Below are 21,634 nucleotides of genomic sequence, written 5' to 3' on the forward strand. Positions count from 1 at the left end.
GGCAAGCTCAAGGCAGGGCTCCACCCCAGGACCCTAAATCATGACCTGAACCGAGATCAAGAGTCAGACGCTAAAACAAATTGAACCACCCAGGTGCCCCTGGTGAGTTTTCTTAAAGTGTTTTATAAAATATCTGGATAGTTTTTAAAAAATGACTTGATCCATTTAATATAAGGTGCCAAAACTTGTTAAATTCCCTGACAAGTAAATGGCATTGTGGAGATCCACACGATTCTGCTTTTGTAAGAGCAAAAAGGCTTCCCCCTATTGTACACCTGAAATTAATATAACACTGTATGTCAACTCTACTGGAATGAAAATAAAAACTAAAAAATTTTAAAAAGAAGAAAAAGGCTTTTTATTGCAAAATTCTCCTCCCACTGTGTCCTGCTGGGTCATTAGTAGGTACCTTCTTAGCAAGTGCTGGAAATTGAAAAGCACAGTCATTTTTATATATGGTTATCGAATGTGTCAAGAAGTGAATCTGAACGATGGAGTGAAAGCTGTCCATTGGGGAAACAGATTTCCTGACACAGAAAAAGAAGCCAAAAGAGGGCTAAGAAGAAAGCAAGGAAGTTTCAGGTTTCATGGGGTTCAACATTACCCAAACCAATGAGGCAGCAAATAATACAGTGTTTAGCATTTCCATTTTTAATCAGGAATAGATGATATATACAGTCCTCAGTTTTTCACTTATATTTTGAAGGCTTGCATGTCTAATAGCATCTTTCTGATGACTTTCACATGAAAGGCAGCTTCTCTGGGCATTAATTTATTTGATCGCCCTGCTTTCCCTGCATCCTCTTAGATCACTCTTCGTTGTCTTTTGGTCTTTGGATTCTGAGAAGAAGAATATTTTTCTGTTGGAATCTTGGGTAATTTTTTTCCTTTATCAGCCCAATTCAGAATGTGAACCCGGATTTCTTGGGGTGTGTATTTCTCTTCAGGAATTTCACCTGACATGGAGTGAAAACAGGGAAGGAAAACGATCAGTTGTCTGTTCTCTCTTTCAAATGGAAGCTACATTCCAAGGGTTCTGTTGCACTCCTCTAATTTTTATGTTGAAGTCTCTATTTATAATTTTCTGTCATTATTTTCTCAGTTTGGTCTTTTTCCTCAAGGGCTTCTCGAGGTTGTTTTCGACAGTGCCTACTTTATAAGAATTTTAATTTTAAATCCGGTATGATAGGTTGGTTCATTAAAAGTTCCTTTTCTTATCTATTTGTACTTTCACATTATCCTATTGTTTCTTAAACTCTGGGATTTTTTTCCCTTCCAATGACTCTCTTGTTACATAATGATGAATTCTTCCAGCGTCCTTTTGGAGAGAGGATGTTCGGAATTTCTAGTACCTTTTTTCTGTGTCTTAAAATAAATGACTTTTAAGATATTACTTCTTCCTTGGAGTTCTTGGTTTTAGACATGCTCTTTTGCCTCTCTCTATCCATTTATTCATTTATATATTTTGAGAGAGAGAGGGAGAGAGAGAGAGAGATCAAAAACAGGAGTGGGAGAGGCAGAGGGAGAGAGAGAGGGAGAGAAGGAAGCCCAAGCAGACTCCCCGCAGAGTGTGAAGCCTGACGTGGAGCTCAATCGCCAGACCCTGAGATCATGACTTGAGCTGAAATCAAGAGTCAGAGGCTTAACCAACTGAGCCACCCACACACCCCTCTCAGTCCATTTTTCAAACGAGAAATTCAATTTCATTAAAATGCAAAACTTCTGCTCATTATTCTTCAAGACATAATATATCTATATAATGGACATTATGAAATCTCTAGTAGAGAAACTTTACCAGTCTTTTATTAGGAGGAACATGCATATTTAACTCAGAAAAAAATTATTCTGTAATTACTAGATGAGAAAAAGAAATTATCCTGACTGCACAGGATAGCATGGTCTCATCTTGGCTCTAAGCATAAATATACATTTCTATCATTTATTGAATTAATATTTAGCACTTACTAACCTCCACCAGCAGCTGTAGACAAGACAATGTACCTGCTCTTGGGATGAGTATGTTCTGTTGGGGGAGAATGATAAAAGCAGTGTAATCATTTTAAATCATTAAAAATTGAGACGATTCATCTGAAAGAAATAAATAGAATGATCAGGGGCGCCTGGGTGGCTCAGTCGGTTAACCATCTGCCTTTGGCTCAGGTCATGATCCCAGGGTTCTGGGATCGAGCCCCGCATCAGGCTCCCTGCTCAGTGGAGAGTCTGCTGCTTCTTCTCCCTCTGCCTGCTCCTCTCCTACTTGTGCTTTCTATCTCTTGGTCAAATAAATAAATTAAATCTTATAAATAAATAAATAAATAAATAAATAAATACCATGATCAAATGCAGAGTACAGAAACCAACTCACAAAGGATGAACAGGATGACCTTGCCATGAGCTCACTTCGGGAGAGACCACTCGGGCGAATTTAGAAAGATGACAAGGAAATGGCCTGTGCCTTAGGAAAGACTCCCCACGTGGAGGGATAGCAAGAGCAAAGTCCAGAAGGCGGGAAAGGATTTGGTGTGTCTGAAAAGTAAGTACAGAAATAGGACCATGTACCTGGCTGGAGCATATCTATGGGGAAAAAATGGGAATAAGAGATGCAGACAGATATCTAAAGCCAATCTAGATCCTGTAGGGCCTTGGGGACATTGCTAGGAAATTGAGAGTTGATTCAAAGAGCTCAGGAATGAAAGACTTTGGGTGAACAAAAATTAAACCCCAGAGTTCACTTCATTTTTAATTAATATGTATATTTATAAGTCATAAACTTGGTTCCACTTTAAGCTTTTAAAGAATTTTGTTGTTCAACTAGCAAATTTTAATAATCATTTAAGATATCCAATTGATGTTTGACCCCACAGACAAACTCAATTAATTTATTGGCTTGGAACACCATACAGTGCATTTATAAACTTCCCATTTGATACTTGCTAATTTCGCAATTGTTTGAGAAATTTTCTTAAGTACCCTGTAATCATAAATATGTTGTAAATACAATGATTCTTAGAGTCTCTTAAATGTCCCAATAATTGTATATAAGCTTAGCATGGTTTCAAATAAATTACAAACCTAGAATAATTACTCATCTTATTTTTAAACTAAAATCACAAGATTAAGCTATTGACACTCTAATACATCAGATATTCTTAAACATTACAAATAACCAATGTACACATCTTATCTTAAAATAACTAAGAGTTTTTACTTTCTTTACATCTACACTGAATTCTAAACCATCTAACATTAAAGGGGCTGATCCACTAAGGGAAAAAAATCTGTTACCTCAAACTATTTTTTTTCGGGCTTATTGAAATATAATTGACTAATAAAACTGTATATATTTAAGGTGTACAAGATGATGATTAAATATACATATACACAGTGAAAGGATCACCACAATCAAGTTAATTAACATATCCATCACCTTATATAGTGACCTCTTTGGCCTGTGTGGTAAGAACACTTAAGATCTGCTCTCTTGGGGTGCCTGGGTGGCTCAGTGGGTTAAGCCTCTGCCTTGGGCCCAGGTCGTGGTCTCAGGGTCCTGGGATCGAGCCCTGCATCGGGCTCTCTGCTTGGCAGGGAGCCTACTCCCTCCCACCCCCGCCTGCCTCTCTGCCTACTTGTGATCTCTCTCTCTCAGATAAATAAATAAAATTTTTAAAAAAAAGATTTTAAAAGATCTGCTCTCTTATCAAATTTCAGGTGTTCAATATAGTTTTATTAGCAATAGTCCCCACACCATACACTAGATTCCCAGAACTTACTCACCCTGCTCAACTGCAGCTTTGTACCCTTTGACAAGCATCTCCCCATTTCCTCCACCCCCAGCCACCGGCAACCACCATTCCATTCTCTGTTTCTATAATTCAACTTCTTTTTCTAATTCCACATGGAGTGAGATTACATGGTATTTACCTTTCTCTGTCTAGCTTATTTCACTCAGCATAATGTCCTGCCCTCCAAGGTTCAGTCCTGTTGTCCCAGACGGTATTCAGCCATAAAAAAGAAGGAAATCCTGCCACCTCAGACAATGCTGAGTTTGCTTTCCCAGGGGACTATTTAGGATTTCGTGACATACTATGGCTGCTTAATAACCAGACTAAATCTCTTGGTGTTATCATATCCCGAACCACAGACATCCAGGGCAAGTCTTTTTCTTACTCTCACTGCCAAACCAAGTTCCATTATGTGGTACTTTTTTTTGTTAACAAGTGCGTCCCAGCATCACCTCATCTGCACATGACTTTCATCTCTAACCTCCATCCCAGTGGCTTCTCCATTGATTGGATCAACAGATCAGTGTACTACTTGAATCTGTGCTCACTTCTTGTCCTGTTCTTCTCATCTTTAAAATCACAATCTTTACAGGTACGAAAGTCACATCAGATGAATTCCAGAATGTCTTCATGGCTTTGTCTGCTAAGAGCAGTGAGAAGTCATTGAACGATTTTGAGCAGAGGTGTGTAACGAATAGTTTGACATTTTCAAAATATTACTCTGCAACTTTGGGCAAAATGAGTTATAAATACGCAAAGGGGATTCAGAGAGACCACTTTTGAGGTTCTTGAAGTATTTCAGGGAAGAGATTACTTTGTGATTCAAGCTAAGTATTGCATCTACCTCAGCACCCTTGACCTGAGAACCGCCCTCTTCCCTGGGAAGCTGTCTTCCTCCATCCAGGGCCATGCCATGGGGGGAGGCATACATGGGAATGGAAGAAGGGAAGGATACAGCCAACTGAACCAGTCCCCTGCTCCTGCCTCAGTCATATTACCCTCTGCTCAGTGGGGCACTGCACCTAAGAGAGTCAAGAATCCTGCAAAGAAAGGAGCTGAGCCCAAAATAGGATCAGAGTTTCAAATGTTGCCCACTGGATGTCAGAGAAGTTGGATAATTTACGTGTATAAATACAACTGTGTCTCCCAGCTGTGATGGGATAAATGGGAAATAACAGGCATTTCCTTCTGCACACCTACATTTATTCGGTCATTTTATTCGAATCTCTGAAAGGAGGGAGACCTATCATTAATCACATTTTGATATGAAGACACTGAGGCATGGAAAATGTTAAATAGTCCAAGGCAAAATCCAAATATATATATTTGTACACACACATGCAGAGGACAGAGTGAGGACTAGAGTTTCTGAAAGTATTTCTTTCTTTAGACATCTACTCATATCTTCGGATTTTTTTGTCAGAAAACTTCTCCTCAAAGCTACATTAGCAGCCAATCTCTAGCTACCGGATTTTTTATATTGTAAAACTAGTATTAAAGGCTTACGAGTGCTTGACACTCACTGTATGTGGAAAAAATGAAGCCGGTGGTATTTCTATTTTGTTCATTATTTTGTCCCCTGTGCCCAGCACTCAGCCTGGCATATATTCAATGTTTGACAAATATTTAATCAGATGTTGGTGGTTATGTACGTCCCACCTTTTGCCAGATGAAGTTGTTTTTTGGCTATGGGAAATTCAAAATAAGAGTCAATTCTTGGGCTCCGTTTCTGCATTATGAATGCTAGACTGACCGTCCCAAAGCTCCCTCCACAGGCTCAAGTGTGGTTCCCAAGTCTTGATTCCTATCATTAGATGCTGATCTCACTGCTTCTCAGGCTTCCTGCCATTCCCCTGACACTTTGTGACTTTTTAAAATTTTTATTCTTTTATTTTTTTATTTTTTTATTTTATTATTTTATCTTGATTTTGTTCTTTTATTCTGCTCTTCCGGTTATCACGGGGAATTGGTTGGAAGTGTCACCTTCTGTCCTGTGGAAATCGATGAAGGCCAACCAAATGAACACGAGCAAAGACAACTGAGTGAGAGCTTGCGATTGCAAGAAACGATCACTTCTGTTTTGGCAGAAACTCAAAGGCAAGCAGAGAAACGGGAATGTTTTCTAGTGGAAACCAGATAAGTCTTCAGGTGTGCCCTGACTGTAGGCTGTTCGTGTGGAAGCTAGAAGAGAGCTTATGGGAAGCAGGGAGCCCTTTGTGATTGGCTAGGGGTCCATAGCTGGCATTCTCCAACTGGTCCTAAATTGGTAGCAGGGACAGACATAGGAAGCTGCCAGTTATTAATCAAATTCCAGCATTTGGGGTCAGCTGGTACAGGTGCTATTGTTGAACTTTCTGAATTGTTGCTAGAGATAGTGGTCTGAATTCCTACAAGTCTGATAGAGGTAGCAGACTGGCTTCCTGGGCTGGTTACCATAGAAAATGGGGTTGGTTACCTGTGCTGGTTGGGCAGACCACTGAGTCAGCATTCTGTTTTTATGCAAGGTATTCAGGCTTGTCTCTTACACTTGTCTATTCAGGCTCTTACTACTGTTCCGAAATCTGCTCTTGGGCTGATCAGAGCTGCCTGCCTTACCTCCATTGTTCAAATAAGGCTCAGGACAATGGAACTCTTGATGTAACTTGCATATAACCTCTTTCTCCTCTGAAACCTGATCAGAAAAGAAGGCTGGGTTGAGAAGTAATTTAAATATCAGGAACTCATGATCATTTTACCCCTCTCACTCCTTACTTCGGTCCCCAGAAAAAGCCTGGACACCTATACTTTCTCTTTTACCCTTAGCTACTCTACCTGAGGCCGACACATCTACCAGATGGCCCTTCAAGGAAGAAAGGAGGGCTTGCTCTCGTTTGCAGGAAGGACGGTCAGCAGACAGCTCTCACTGTCAGCTCCTTCAGGTTCTGCCTCAACTTCTTAGAACCTCCTCACGCTAGGTCATGCCCTTTGGGGAGCATCCCATGTCCAGGAACTAAGCAAGGGAAGGGTATGAAGATGCTGCCATTTTGGCCTGAGGAAGACAACTTTGAGGGGAGTGCTCTCCCCAGAGGTCTCTGCCAGGTTGGCCAAGACTTCTCAGATTGATGGCAACATTTCAGTTTCCTCTGCCCAGTTCCACCCCTCTTCTTTCATGGCTGCTGATTCCTAATAATGTCTTGTACCCTAAACTCCATATGTTTCTGGAGAAACCAATCTGTACCTCTACCTCAGAGCCTGTCTGCTATTGGCTCCAGGGTCTTTGATCTACAGATAGAGAGTCTGGTCGACATAAATATGAACATGCTCTCTGGTTCACAGCTTCACCCCTCACTTCTTTAAGTCTGGGAGTGAACTCATATACACACACATGCACACTCATTCTCTCTCTCATACACACACACACACACACACAGAGCAATCTAAACATCGTGATCAACCTGTTCTCTGATTAATTATGTAGGTAAGCAAGACCTAAAACACAGATGAGCAAGTGGCAACTCATAGTCCACCTCTGGGTCCATGATTTGCAAGGACTGAATTTAAAAGCAGAGAAGAGTCCATCCGTGTCTCCTTTATGGAAGTGACAGGGCCACTGGGTGCTCTCACAGCTCCCCTGTGCCCCTTAATCTGAGGAATGTGTGTAACACTAAACCCGAGACAGTCTGATCGATAATAGAAGAATAGAGAAGTGGAAGAATAGAAAAAGTCAAAAGAAAGAAAGAAGATCAGATTTAGCAAAGTTGTTACCTTGAGTCACTCCTGATTTACAGTCTAACCCTCTGGCTTGGAGTTTCATCCCACAGCAGGAATTTAGCAGGAATCCTTTGAGTCCTGAGCTGTTTGGGAGCTAGCTGTCTGGGCTTCAGATGGTGCAAGCACAAAACCATTGGCAATCACAGGCTGGGGCTCCAGACAGCTACTGGATTAAGGAGAAAATTTTTTCATTGGTGCTAAATTAAACATGATCCAAATCCTCACATGACTAATATTTTGTACTTTTTTCTCATCAAAAGGTGATTTACTGAGTAGGGGAAATGGATATTGGGAGCAAACAGCAAAGTGAATGAGCATGAGTGTGGAGAAGGAGGAAAATGCACGGCGGCAGCCTCCGTTTGCTAGTGAATCACCCCCTATAGAATTATCACCAGCAATGAGAAAATACATCCATCAAGCAGACAGTTTGCTAGAGAGTCTGTGAACAAAAGCCAAGGAAACAGCCACTGCCTCCTGTTTTCCCAATGTGAAAGCATTCCAAAATCCGAAGAGCTAAGACGAGAGTCCCCAGTTGTTCATATTACCCTCAAATGAAACCTCATTACTTTGAGTCATTATGTTCCAGTAGCATTATTTCTAGTGCCTTTAAGCTGCAAGACTGTGAATATTTCATCCAACATGAACAGGCCTGGGATAACTTGTGGTTGGAGGCATTAGAGAATCACAAAAGGCTACCTAAATCACTTGAAGAACATCAAGTCAAATTAGATCAAGATGGCAGGCTGCAAGCACAGACAGTTGCCTCTCCTATCCCAAGTCCCCAGACTCATGAGAAATTGTGTGTGTGTATATACAAGAAATCAGTTGCTTATCAGCATTAGGGGGGAAAAAAAAAGATCTATCGGTACACTAGAAATTTGGCTAAATCCTGAAAGATAGAAGGCAAACGAGGTTGGTTTGATGGAGTACACAAAAGCCCAAGACTCAGCCCAGGCTGGGGAAACTGCAAATAATCATAGCAGAGCTGGGTAGGCTATAAACCCCCATGTGGCTCTTACAGGTTGCTAGGGAAACCATCAGGGTTACTGAATCACATTTGAAGCATCCGTAGCAGCCTGGTGGGTCCGCCCTCCCTTCACGACACGTCCGCACCATACCTCCACTTCAATCAGAAGAAAGCATTTTACCCTCGACGGTAGCAGTTAGTTTGAATGCTCAGGTTGTAGAGGCTGGTTGGTGCCAAGAGTAACTTCCGACCAATAGAAACAGGACCAGAAGACAGAGTAATCGAATGCTCTACTGGGGAGCCCATCCTGTCCCCTTCCAAAACCACTGGGGGCAAACTACAGTAAACAAACACAGTCACACATGTGTAAGGAGGGAATCTCAAACTGTAAAAATGAGTACCTGAATAAGAAACAGAAAATATTTAAAGAAAATCAACACTTTGAAAGAGAAACACAAAAGTCAGCAAAATAGAAAATGTGCACAATAGAGCAAAAAAAGGAGGGGATTTTAAATGAAGTATAATTAATAACTTCAGAGTCATAAGAAAATTTATCTTTGAAATAAAAACGAGTTATTTTGACAATTAGGAATCCTGGAAATAACATGATTACCAAATAAAAATTTCACATAGACCAAATAGCAAAATAGGCACCCCTGAGGAATAAGTTATTAAGTTGGCAGACAGAGCTGAAAAATTTAGACTTCAGTATGGGACAAGGAAAAAAAAAAAAGCTATGACATAAAAATCTAAAATATGAGAAATACTTGCAAGAGTGAAAATCCATTGAATTGGAGAAATTCAGTGCAATCTTTATCAAAATTCCAACAGAACTTTTATTGAACTTGACAAGCTAATCATAAAATGAAGAGAAAATGCAGAATAAAAAAGAACAGTGGAGGGAACTTGATCTACCAAATATGAAAACAAGCTATAAAGTTCTGCGAGCTAACACAGTATGGTGTTTGTATGTATCAACTGGGTCTCGATACATGAACAAACATAGATGATTATAAAAAAATGGAAAGCTCATATTATGTTCTATGTGGAGAGTTAATGTGATAAATCAGAGATTTGAACTGCTCTCCTCTTGAGAAACAGATCTGACTTCTTATTGGGCTTTGGTGAAGGCTGAAGACCTAACCATGGGACATCAGATGACCATGCGACCTGAGTTTCCCATGACACACCAAGTCTTGCCTTATGATTGGGTCTGAACAGAAGCGATCTATCATCAAATGGAAATGATATTAAGGTAGCTTTGTAATGTGTCAACCCGACTATGCTAAAGTCATTCCCAGAATTCCCTTTCTTGCACATTTCTGGGTATGCTGGGTCCCAAGGGAGATTCTTGAGACATTTGAAAGGCTGCAAAGAAGAAGCAGCTGTTTGTAATATACAGACAGTTGTTAGTGATCTATCGATTCACCCTGTTAGCACGAAGCAGCATCTGGGCCTGAAAATACCCTATCTAGTCCTACATCCTCTCCTAGGCTTTATGAATTCAGGGCCAGGTATGTGTCTATGGGTTTTACCTCCATGATACAGGTTCATCAAAACCAGGTCTTGGTTTGTCCTCATGGGGTTCCAGCTCATGCCACCAGGTTTTAGTCTACTCACGATCTTTCATTCCTGTCTGCCTGCCCTATGGATTGGCTGGGACAACAGCCTTACAGAGACTGCTTAACCAGCTCCCTCTTGCGTAAGCATAATAAACTACTCATTCTTATCTGGTTGGGTCCTGACTGATACAGGTATTTAAGAGACCAAGCTCAAGCAAATCCGGAAGGAATAAATAAATTACTTCTGGATTATGAGCAGGCTGCTCAGACTTCTTGAACACCAACTCCAGTTGGAATTGTCTTCTGTCCCTCAACTCATATCGATAGCCTCCTAAGATATTCCTTATGCCCAGCTAACTGAAGAAGAAACGCTGACAATATGCTGGCAACACCCGAAGAAGGAAAGCTGCGCAGCCTTACTCAGGGATGACACTGAAGGACAAGGTGAAGGGCAGGACTCCCCTGGGCAGACGTTTGAACAGCGCACATGCACTAGGACCGAGGTGAGAGATGGTCAGAGGTGTGGCCCTACACTCCTTCATAGGCTATTTCTAATGGTTTGGCTGGATGCTCAATGACTTGGACTTTGGCAGGGACTTCCAAGTTCGGAAGATTGCTGGCCTCTGACCGTTCATTTTTTCTTCCACTTAATCCCCACACTGCAACCAAAATGACCTTCTCTGAATGAAGGCTGAATGTGTCACTCCTCTTTGTAAAGGCTCCCCCAGGTTCCCTTCACTTCTCATGTAAAAACCTTCAAATGTCCTTTGTGCTACATCCAGCACCAACTCCTTACCCACCCTGGCTTACACCCAAGACTCCAGGCATACGAAACTTCCTCTGTTCCTCAAACCATACCGCACTCCACCTAGAGGCCTTGCCACACATCTCCCCCAGTGTTTGGAACAGTCGCTCCATCTTACCTCTTTTTCCAGTAGCTTCCGTTTGCCCTCCAGTCTCAGAATAAATATGACTTTTTCTAGAAGGCCTTCCCTTAGCCTTTCCCTTTTGTAATGGCCCCATGACATCTTTTTTTCATATGAGAGCTGTCACCAACATTTCTTACAATTACCCATTTAATTGTTTATTGGGAAGTAGTGAAGCAAAGAGTTTTAAGAGCATGGTCCTGAGTCGGCCTGCCTGGATGCGAATCCCAGCTCTGGCTCTTACCAGCTTTCTGACTGCAGGTACATTACACCAATAATGGCATTCAGTTGAGGTGAGGATTAAGTGAATCCATCATACTTGTAAAGCCCTTGTAACCACGCCAGGCAAAGCAAATGCTCAAGTAAAAACAAGTATTTGCCGAAAGAATAGATAGTTATGTGGATGACATCTTTGTCACAGTCAGAAAGCAAGTCAATGTGGAAGCTGGGCTGAGAATCCAAGTCTCCTGTCTTTTCTTGTGTTGTGTTCCCTCCTTACAACTCTGAATCTCAGGCCAAAAAGAGTTTACCCCCAGGAGGGCATGTTAATTTGCTCAGATACTCTAAGCCCCAACACAAACCGTATTCACCTTCTTTGAGCATCAGTTTTTGTTTAATGATAAGCAATTTAAAATGTTATCCTTCCATTGGGGAGTAAAATGTAATATTCACCTGAATTTTGAAAGTAACATAAGACTAGAAATAAAATGTCCAACTTATGGGCTTGCCTCGCCCCCACACCCCATCTCCCATTCCAACACTGCCCTTCACCAACCAACAAGGTCACCATACTGGGATGGCACCGGCCACCAAACTGTACTTAATGCCATTATTGGCAATAATGAACAACACAACAGAATTAACTTCCACACCCTCTAAAATACTGGGTAGTATCTTAGATATTATTTTAATTGGAATTTGGTCCACATGTACATGAGGATCATTTGGACTTCCAAACAAAATTTGAAATTACATTTTCTTCCCCATTATTTCTGATTGTAAGTTTTTTCAAAGACTATTTACAAAGAGAGGCTGAGCCATTAAACAATTTTATGTTGCAGCTTCACATTAATTTCAGGCAAACTGATTGTAAAACTAAGCCCATTGTCAGTGGCAAAACACAGCTGCCCTTATCCATTTCCACATGCAGTCACTGCGTTGGCTCTGTGAGGAGGTATACGGGGGATGGAAGAAAAGGTGTCCTAAGAGGGCAGGTTTCTCAATGGCAGTACGGTTGACATCTGGAGTGAAGACTTTGTTGTGGGGGCTGTCCTGTGCATTGTAGGATGTTTAACAGCATCCCTGGCCTCTCCCCACCAAGGACCAACAGCCCCTTCTCCCTCTAGTTCAACGACTAGAAGCATCTCCAGACATAACCAAATATCCCCTGGGGGGCAAAATCACCCCCAGTTGCAAACCACCATAGTAGAGACAATAGAACCCAGATGACAAAAGACACGGAATGTCTTTTCCAAACAGACACTTTCTATTTGGACCCTCCTGTTTAAATTCTGCTTAGAACAATTGCCAACAATAAAATGCAACCCATCCTCAACACTTCAAGAGTTGTTTTCAACGGCAACAAAGAAAAGGTGCGGGGAAACCTACTATTTTTGGAGCCTCTCACTATTCTTGGATTTGGATCTAAATTCCATTCCTTTTGAAAGAATTCTCTTGGAAGAATAGCTTACTTTTTTTTCCCCCCCACATGCCAGAAATTGTTGTAGAGAAGGCCTTTTTCACACTATTATTTTCAAAACGTCTCAAAGAGCAGCCTGATTTATCAGCCATTCCCGAGCTGAGAATCATTTTCTTGGCTTTTGCAGCGCTGGCCAGGAGTGCCAACCTGCTGGGCACCTAAGTGGTGTCTGAAACTGCTCATTAGAGGGACCAGGGCTGACGTAGAGATGCTAATCGCTCACCTGAACTTCAAGAGCTGAACTTATTTCATAAGATTCCAGTGAGGTCATATTAATAGTTTCCTTACCCAACTCCAACTGAATGTATTGTTAACAATCTTCGTGACCCAAGACTAGAATCCAGTTGTGAGAACAGCCGCCAAAGAAATTCTGCTTGTTTCACCAAAATTACTTTCCCCAAGAAGATGAGCCTTTTTTTTTTCATTGCCAAGAATGTGTGCAGCTCTGCTGTGGTCCACCTGGCCCCCAGGGTCTTCCACATTCTGTTTCTATTTTTAGGTATTGCTTCAAACCTGAGGAACTCAACCTTCCCTCAGGGAAAGAAAAGCATCTGTCATGTGAATATGAAGGGAGGGATAGGGCCATAATTTATGGCAGAATTATTGTCAGAGTCTTGTTCCACTAAACAGACCCTCAACTGTCTCTCCATCTCATTCCCCTTGCCATTTCCCATGAAACTGTTTTGTACTTGGTAATCTAGAAGGCAAAACAATACACGTGTAAAAATTTTTTTTTCAAGAAGATCCTTTTAAAAAAAATAAACAAAAACAAAACAAAACTACAGAGCTTATTCTATCAAATTCATCTGAAGATGACTCCAGTGACTTTTTCTCTTTTCCTCGGATGCTTTTTTTTTTTTTTCTCATAAAACTCAAATCATGTTTACCTGTTATTTCACACGTCTTCCCTACATCATGGTCAGATGTTCAGAAGCTGACATTGCTGTTAACTTTCCTATTTTACAGAAGGGGCAACTATTAAAAAGCCTTTTTCGATGGCATAATTCTAACTAGTTCTCAGTTCTCCAAACTTTTTCTCCCAGGGCATTTATCACTTGACTGACACAGTCACTCTCCATGCTGTTGTCATGTCCTTATGAACCCATGGCATGTGGTTTCTCAATGGCTCTATCTTCAAAACAAAGAACACCCATCTGAGGCAAGAATTCAAAGGTTATTCTTTGACCGAGCTAACAAAAGCGTATGCCTGTAAATCTTTAGCTAAAAAAAAATATCTAGTGTTCAATAGATCAAGACTCAAAATACAAATTACTTTGTCTGCTATCCAATAGGTTGAGTAAATACATGACCGTTCAGTTAAAATATGTGATTACAAAGGGAGAAAGTGGTGAGATTGAAATGTAATTTTTCCGTGAAAGCCTCATAAAATCTATTTCAGGAAATTTGGTCTTTAGTGGAATATTATTTGAAAGTCCAGAACAAAAAAAAAAAAAAAAAGTAGGTTAAAACTGTCCTGATTTATAGCCCACCGAATGGCTCGGGCTTTTGCGAGGGAGTTTATTGGTACATTAGGAACTGCAGAGATATAAACGTGCACACGCAATCAGCAGAGAAGTGAAAAGTAGAAAATTAAGCAAAGTCTCGAAGTAGTTAGAATCCTTTCTGGGCAAGAATATTGGCTGTTTGAGTCATTCTGACAGCAGGCAAAGAGTAGATGAAGATCTAAGTAGCTACCGCCCTTCAACTCGGCTGTGCAGGTACAATGATTCCATTCAGGAAGAAAAATACTCAAAATATCACATTGTCTCTCCAGTAAGTGGAAGAAAAGATGCTTTTATATTTTTAGCATTATCACTGTTCTCTCCGGAGGACAGAAACTCACAACAGAGCCGTGAACACACTACACACTGGACATCTTCAAAGTTAGATAGAGGAAGCCATTTAACACAAGGCTCTGGCCACAAAAACGGGAAAGTGACTGAGCCACCACGTTGTCTGACTTGAACTTAACGTTGCCAAGAAGTCACAATATTGGCACAGAATACAGAAATTGTTTCCTTGGGTGCTCTTCATTCTCAAAACTCTGACTCAAGAACAGTGAGCAAGGAGATGCTGCACAAAACCCTGATTAAAAATGACTTTCAAAAGACCAAGTCAAAGAAGGTCAAGGGAAAGAGTACGTGGATTTTTGAAAACCTACAGGAGTGACCTGGAAACTATAAATCAGATGACTCGGCAACATGGTTTAGAAAACACACACAAGATCCCTGTTTAGAAAACAAAATGGAGGGCGCCTGGGTGGCTCAGTGGGTTAAGCCTCTGCCTTCAGCTCAGGTCATGACCTCAGGGTCCTGGGATCAAGCCCCACGTTGGGCTCCCCGCTCTGCAGGAAGCCTGCTTCCCACCCCCCCACTCTCTCTGCCTGCTTCTCTGCCTACTTGTGATCTCTGTCTGTCAAATAAATAAATAAAATCTTTAAAAAAATAAATAAATAAAAATAAATAAATAAAAAATAAAAAACAAAATGGAATACTTATAAAAGAGTAAAAAATAAAAATAGTAAAAACTAATTTTAAAAGACGATAGGCAGAGGGTGTCGAAATGGTTAGTTAGATATATTTATTTCATTTCCTGCTTGTCTTACAGAATGAACTAAGGTTTCCAGTGCCTGTGAAGATCTAACCTCTCCCAGCCGGGATCTCCAAAGGGGAACCAAAGGAGCATAACCAAAAGGAACAAAATGTTAAACAGAAAATTTTAAACACCATGACAGAAACCACAGAAGGGCAAAGATCTATCTTTGAGAGGCTTATGGCACTTTTTTCCTGCTTTTTGAAAAAAGGGTCACACCATTTTCATTTTGAACTGAGCCCTGCAACTTAGGTAGCCAACCTTGGCTGAGGATCCCACCCTAGACAGTGAACAGAGCTCAAGGAACCTCTGAAAGATGAGATTTTCATTCAGGAAGCTGGAAAGGACCCCATGGTAGCTTCATTGCTCTCCTGGAGACTAAATGTTGAAACATACCAGTGAAGACCCAGTTCTGACTGTGCATGTCACAAGGGACATGAACAAACCACCAAGACGCAGCTAAAATCCTGATGGTCATTTCTGAGGTACCCTCCAAAGAATATCTACTTTCGACTCTAAAACCTCTCAAACTGATACATTCTCTTTGCCACGGATACCGATTTGAGTTGGACTCCTGCGACTTTGGAATGGAAGCGCCTGAGCTGTGTGGAGTTCTGAGGAGAAGGTGACTTCCGGTCTGGCTCCTCACTGCGCTGGAATTCCTTCAGCCTCCAGAAGGGGGGGTGCCCATTACCTCAGAGCAGGCTGATACCTGGAGTCCCATCCCACATTGACTGAAGACCGTACTCAAAGAAAAGTTTCAGTTAATGGGAAGTTCATTCTAAAGTCCCCAGAAAGTAATGAAAATAGGCATGATAGGTGGCCAGTTCCAATGAGAAGATAATTCTAAACAATGGATGAACTTGCAAATTAAAAGGCAAAAGGAGTTTCTGAATAGTCCTTTAGTAGTAATATTCATAGGAAGGGGAAATCCACTCTTAGGGAAGGGTTCACCCTGAATTTCATAGGTAATTCACAACTTTTGGCAATGGTTTTGAGGCAATTTTGGAAGGAACAGAAAATAGTGAGTCCAGAGAACAAAAATCACAAGAGATAGAGATAGGGCTTTACAGTTTGGGTTACAGAATTTGCTTTGGGATCTAGACTGTCTATTGATATTATTCCTATAATAATTCCAAAGGAAAAAATCTATTCTGATTTGATCCCAGAACACCTTTTTATTTGATAGCAAGACACCCTACTGCAGAGAGCCTGTGGTATGTCACTTACGTCACGTTCTCCTTTGTTAAAGCTAATACATGCTGGGCTAGGTCCTATGCTAAGTGCTCGCACACTCAATCCCAGATAATCTCTACGTCTCTAGGAGATGCGTTGTATCACTTTTCCCATTTCACAGAAACTGAGACTTGGGGAAGTTGGATACCTTGTACAATATTTCTGGGAAAACTAGTAAGTCTGAGACTCATCCAGGTGCATCCGAGCGCCTATGGTGTGAATTTTGTGTTACACAGTTTCTCACAAGCCAGAGAGGTCTGGGATCCTCACAGCTTCTAGAGAAAAACTTTACTTTTTTCATTTAAGACTTTTTTTTAAGTGACCTCTACACCTAACATGGGGCTTGAACTCACAATCTCCCAGATCAAGAGTCATGTGCTCTACAGACAGAGCCAGCCAGGCGTCCCTAGAGAAAAGCTCTAAATGACAGGAAGGACGCTAGGCACTGCAGACCAACCCTCCCTGTATGCTGCCAGTTTTTTAATTCATATGCCCTCTTCCTCGACTTTTAAATGGATCGGTATTACTATGCTTACTTCATTTTCTTGGCTTCCAATTCCCAAAAGACAACATCCTTATGAGTTCAAGATTAAAATGTGTTTGATCATATCTAGAGCAGCAAGGGAGGGAAAAAGTTGAAAAATTATTTTATTTCAAGAAATTTGTTCTGGAAGAATGGTTTTAATAAAAAGCCAAACTATCCATCTTGAGTACAAAATTTTGCTTTGTGTGTGGGCATGTGTGTGTGCACGCACCAATGTATCGTATACCTAGCATGTCACGTTAAGAGAAACCCTGGACATTCTACAAATACCTGAAAACAATGGAAACATCTCACTGGATCACAGACTAACTGTGGCTCCACATCAAGGATCTACTACAATCACAAGCTTCACACTGTTGTTCCTATAGTCTTTCCCTGGTTTCTTCCAGTTAATGGATGATTTCTAGAAGGCACTAATAATACTTTCATTTCTGTCCTAATTGAAAACTTTAACCAAAAATGCTAGGAGGCATTTTAAATTTTTTTTCATTTTAGAATTAAAAAAAAATTTTTTTAAATTTTAGAATTTTAAAGAAATTTTTTGTCTTCCCAGGGGCTCTGGGACCCTTTGCCACACTTCCCAGCATGAAATTAAAAAAAAAAAAAAAAAAAAAGCTTGAACACTAGAGGGCAACATTGTTCCTCATATATATACTCAAAAGAAAAACTGAGGATGTCTAAAATTCCTCAATATTTTCTTCTTCCCTTTAAGACTCTGATATATACAAGTTGATGAATTTGGAGATATGTATATACCCATGAAACCATCACCATAATCAAAGTAATATACATACCCATCATTTCTAGAAGATTCCTCCGGCCTTCCCTGTGTGTGTGTGTGTGTGTGTGTGTGTGTGGTTAGAAAGCTTAACCTGAGATTTATCCTCCTCACACAGTTTCAATTGCACAACACAGTATTGTCAACTAGAGGTTTGACATTGTACAGCAGATCTTAGAATTTGCTCATCTTGTGTAACTGAAACTCTAATGCCTGTTGAAAAACATTGCCCTGTTTCCCCCACCTACCAGCCTCTGGCAACCACCACTTTACTGTTTCCGTGAACTACTTTAGATATCTCATATAAACTGGAATCAAGCAGTATTTGTCTTTCTGTGATTGGCTTATTTCACTTAGCATAATGTCCTCCAGGAGCATTCATGTTGTCCCAGCTGGCAAAATTTCTTTTTGTTTTTTTAAGGGTGGGTAAATAAAATTTCGTCGTATGTATATACCACATTTTCTTTATCCATCCATCCATGGATGGAGAGTTAGGTTGTTTCCGTGTCTTGGCTGTTGTGAATAATGCTGCAATGAATATGGTAGTGAAGCTGTCGCTTTGAGATACTGATTTTAATTCTTAGGGGCATATACCCAGGAGTGGGATTGTTGGATCATATGGACATTGTATTTATAATTTTTTGAGGAAGCTCTGTACAGTTTCCATAGCTGCTTTTTCCAGACACTATGGATGATCTGCCCACGTCCCCAACATTGACCAAAGCTTCTACTTATCTACTACTTCCCACATCCCCTCATCTATTTCAAGACATTATAATGTTTTTCTCTCACCAACTGTATCAATGTCTTCCTCTTTACTGAGCCATCTGCAACATCAGGAGCTAAGGGGAAAATGGGGTGCATAAAGATAGTTCAAGTACTTTATGGAAATATAATATATATACGGAAATGCACACAAATCCTAAGTACGCAGTTTGATGGTTTCTCACAAAGTGAACACCATGAGCCCTCAGTTCAAGAGAAAGAACAGGACCTGCCTATCCAAAGTCCCTCTCTGCCCCCTTCAAGTCACTACCCACCAATGTCGGCCACCGTTTTGACTTCTCACTTTTTATCCCCGTTCTATATAGATAGGAAGGTGCAACACACACTTGTTGGGTCTGGCTTCTTTTGGTCAACAGCATGTGTGAAAGCTTCATTGACATTCCTGTGGGTAGTTATCACGTGTCCATTCTCACGGCTGTACAGTATTCCATTGTGCATATTCACCGAATTTGTTTACCTTTTCCACCTGCAACAGACATGTGAGTTGTTTCCAGGCTAGAATATGATAAGCAGTGTTACTATGAACCACTGTGCAGGTGCCTTTTGTGTCTTATGTATGTAACTAGGATTGGAATGGCGGATATACACATATATGAAATATACGTGAGTGTGCGGGACATACATACATATGATAGATACGAGGTGGCTGGAATACCAGCCTGCTTGTCTGCAAAAGCAAGGTCCTGACTGCATGAGAGGGATGTATGGAACACAGTGGATAAGCTTCACGGACTTAAAGACCATTAAAAGGCTTCATCTCTCAAATGCATTTATGTATTAATCTGCATCCTGGACCTTCTCCCAAAACTCCAGGCTCTCAGCCCCCATGGCCCCAACTCAACTTTTCTACTTCACCATCTAATAAGTATCTCAGATTAACCCATCCAAAGCCACACTTGGTCCCTGGCCCAAATTTGTTCTTCCCCGGTCTGCATCATTTCACGGAACAGCAACTCCGTAATTCAGACCATGCTCGTCGGAGATCCCTCACCTCCCTCACCTCCCTCGCCTCCCTCGCCTCCCTCGCCTCCCTCCCCGTCTCTCCCACTCTGTTTCCAGCTCTTCAGCTTTTTCTTTCAACATCCAGAATTTGACTACTTCCCAGCAGCCCCCAGCTAATTAGATGAACTCTTTCAAGTCTGTTCACCATCCTGATCCAAACCCCCCATCATCTCTCTATTTGGTCCTGCCATAGCCTTTGACCTCTGACCTCTGTCCGTGATTCTGCCCTTACCCCTTTGCCTCCTGCTCTTCCCATAGGAGTCAGAGCAGAGTCGTGAGCCTAACGGGGGCAGTGATTTTTGCTACGTACTGAGCAATATATATTTGGTCTCCCTCCCAGCTCCTGGCACAGAGTTCCTAAAACCTTTGCAATTCCCTAAGTTATGAGAGTGATAAAGTTGTCTTTCGTTACATTAATGCGGTGACTTTGGGGAAGTTCCTAAGTAACCTAAGGACCCCACCATGAGATTAGAGGGTTGGAGTTTCCAGTCTCACCCTTGACCTGCTGGGAGGCTGGGAGGGAAGAGGAGCTGGAGATAGATTTCAGTTGCCAAAGGCCAGTGATTTCATCAATCACACTTGTGTCATGAAGCCTGCATGCAAACCCAAAAGGGCGAGGTTCAGAGAACTTCCCTGTTGGTGAACACACGCAGACATGCCCAGAAAGGGCATGGAAACTCTTTCCAGCCGTTCTTACCCTATGTACAGTTCACCTGGCTGTTCGTCTGTTTCCTTTATAATATCCCTCTCAGAAACTTCTAAGTGTAAGTCAATGTTTCTCTGAGTTCTGTGAGCCACTCAGAGAGGAGCAGTCTGGTAGGACTGTGGGATCTGACACCATCTCCAGGCCAGAATTAATTAATTGCTCGGTACGTGGGGGGGAAAAAAACACACAATTGGAAGTTCACGCTGCTGAGAACCATCTCGTGTCTTCCGATCTCACTCCAAGGAAAAGCCAGACTCTTTATACACGACAGCTAGGCCCCAACATCATTTTCTCTCCACCCTTTGTTTGTCCTTGCTTCTGACCATGCTGCCCTCTGGCCGCTCTGCTTCCTCACTCTGTTCGCGGGCCTCCTCGCTGGCCTTCGAACAGTCCTGCTTTGGTAGACTGTTTGCATTTATTGTTGTAATGCCTTATAATAGTCTTTCCCCCAAATATTGGCATGACTTTCTCCTTCAATTCCTTCAACTCTTTATTAAAATGTCTTTTTGAAAGACTTGCCTTTGCCACTCTGTTAAAAATTGCATCCATGATCTCTACACCTCCTCTGTATTTTATGGGGGTTTTTTTTGGCTGATTGGTAGTGGTGTTGTTGTTGTTGTTGTTTTTACTTACCTTGTTGGGGATTTTTCGAATTACTTTTAAAATTTTTTTTATTTTTTATTATTTTTTTAAGATTCCATTTATTTATTTGACAGAGCACAAGTAGGCAGAGAGAGAGGGGGGAAAGCAGACTCCCCGCTGAGCAGAGAGCCCGATGCGGGGCTCGATCCCAGGACCCTGGGATCATAACGTGAGTGGAAGGCAGAGGCTTTAACCCACTGAGCCACCCACGTGCCCCTGAATTACTATTTTTAGTAGAAAATACGCCCCACGCATGCCGGTAATTTTGTCTGCTTTCGTTCATTTCATACTTAACTAAGAAAGTTTACCCTTGTACTAAACTATGGATTAAGAAACGAGCTGCCACATACGAAAAAGACACACATTTGGAAAAATAGTCCTATTTCCCAGTGGCAGTAGGAAATAATGTATCACATTATGTATATTCCACCATAATCCCAACATGTCCAAAGCCAGACTCATTATCTTTTCTGTCTTCTGGGCTGTCTGATTTGGTTGGTAGTAAGTACCAGGAGACACCAAAATAGGGAGCTAGGAGGCATTCGACCACCATCATGCTCACCTATTTCATTATAAATGTGTCTTTCGGTGGTTTCCCATCCTCACCTGACTCTAGCTCAGTCTGAGCAGGAACCTGATTTGTCTTATCCACTAATGTAGCC

General features: G+C 41.4%; 1 long non-coding RNA gene across 1 annotated transcript; it reads right to left on the minus strand.

Annotated features, from left to right (window-relative positions):
* Positions 1–630: 630 nt before the first annotated feature.
* Positions 631–17,932, minus strand: LOC308343437. Its single transcript, XR_013966873.1, has 4 exons — positions 17,853–17,932; positions 7,527–7,698; positions 1,970–2,023; positions 631–956 (listed from the first exon to the last, which is right to left on the minus strand). It is a non-coding gene; the product is annotated as an uncharacterized lncRNA (long non-coding RNA).
* Positions 17,933–21,634: the final 3,702 nt, after the last annotated feature.

This window comes from Martes martes (assembly GCF_963455335.1).
Source record: "Martes martes genome assembly, chromosome: 5".
NCBI classification, from domain to species: domain Eukaryota; kingdom Metazoa; phylum Chordata; class Mammalia; order Carnivora; family Mustelidae; genus Martes; species Martes martes.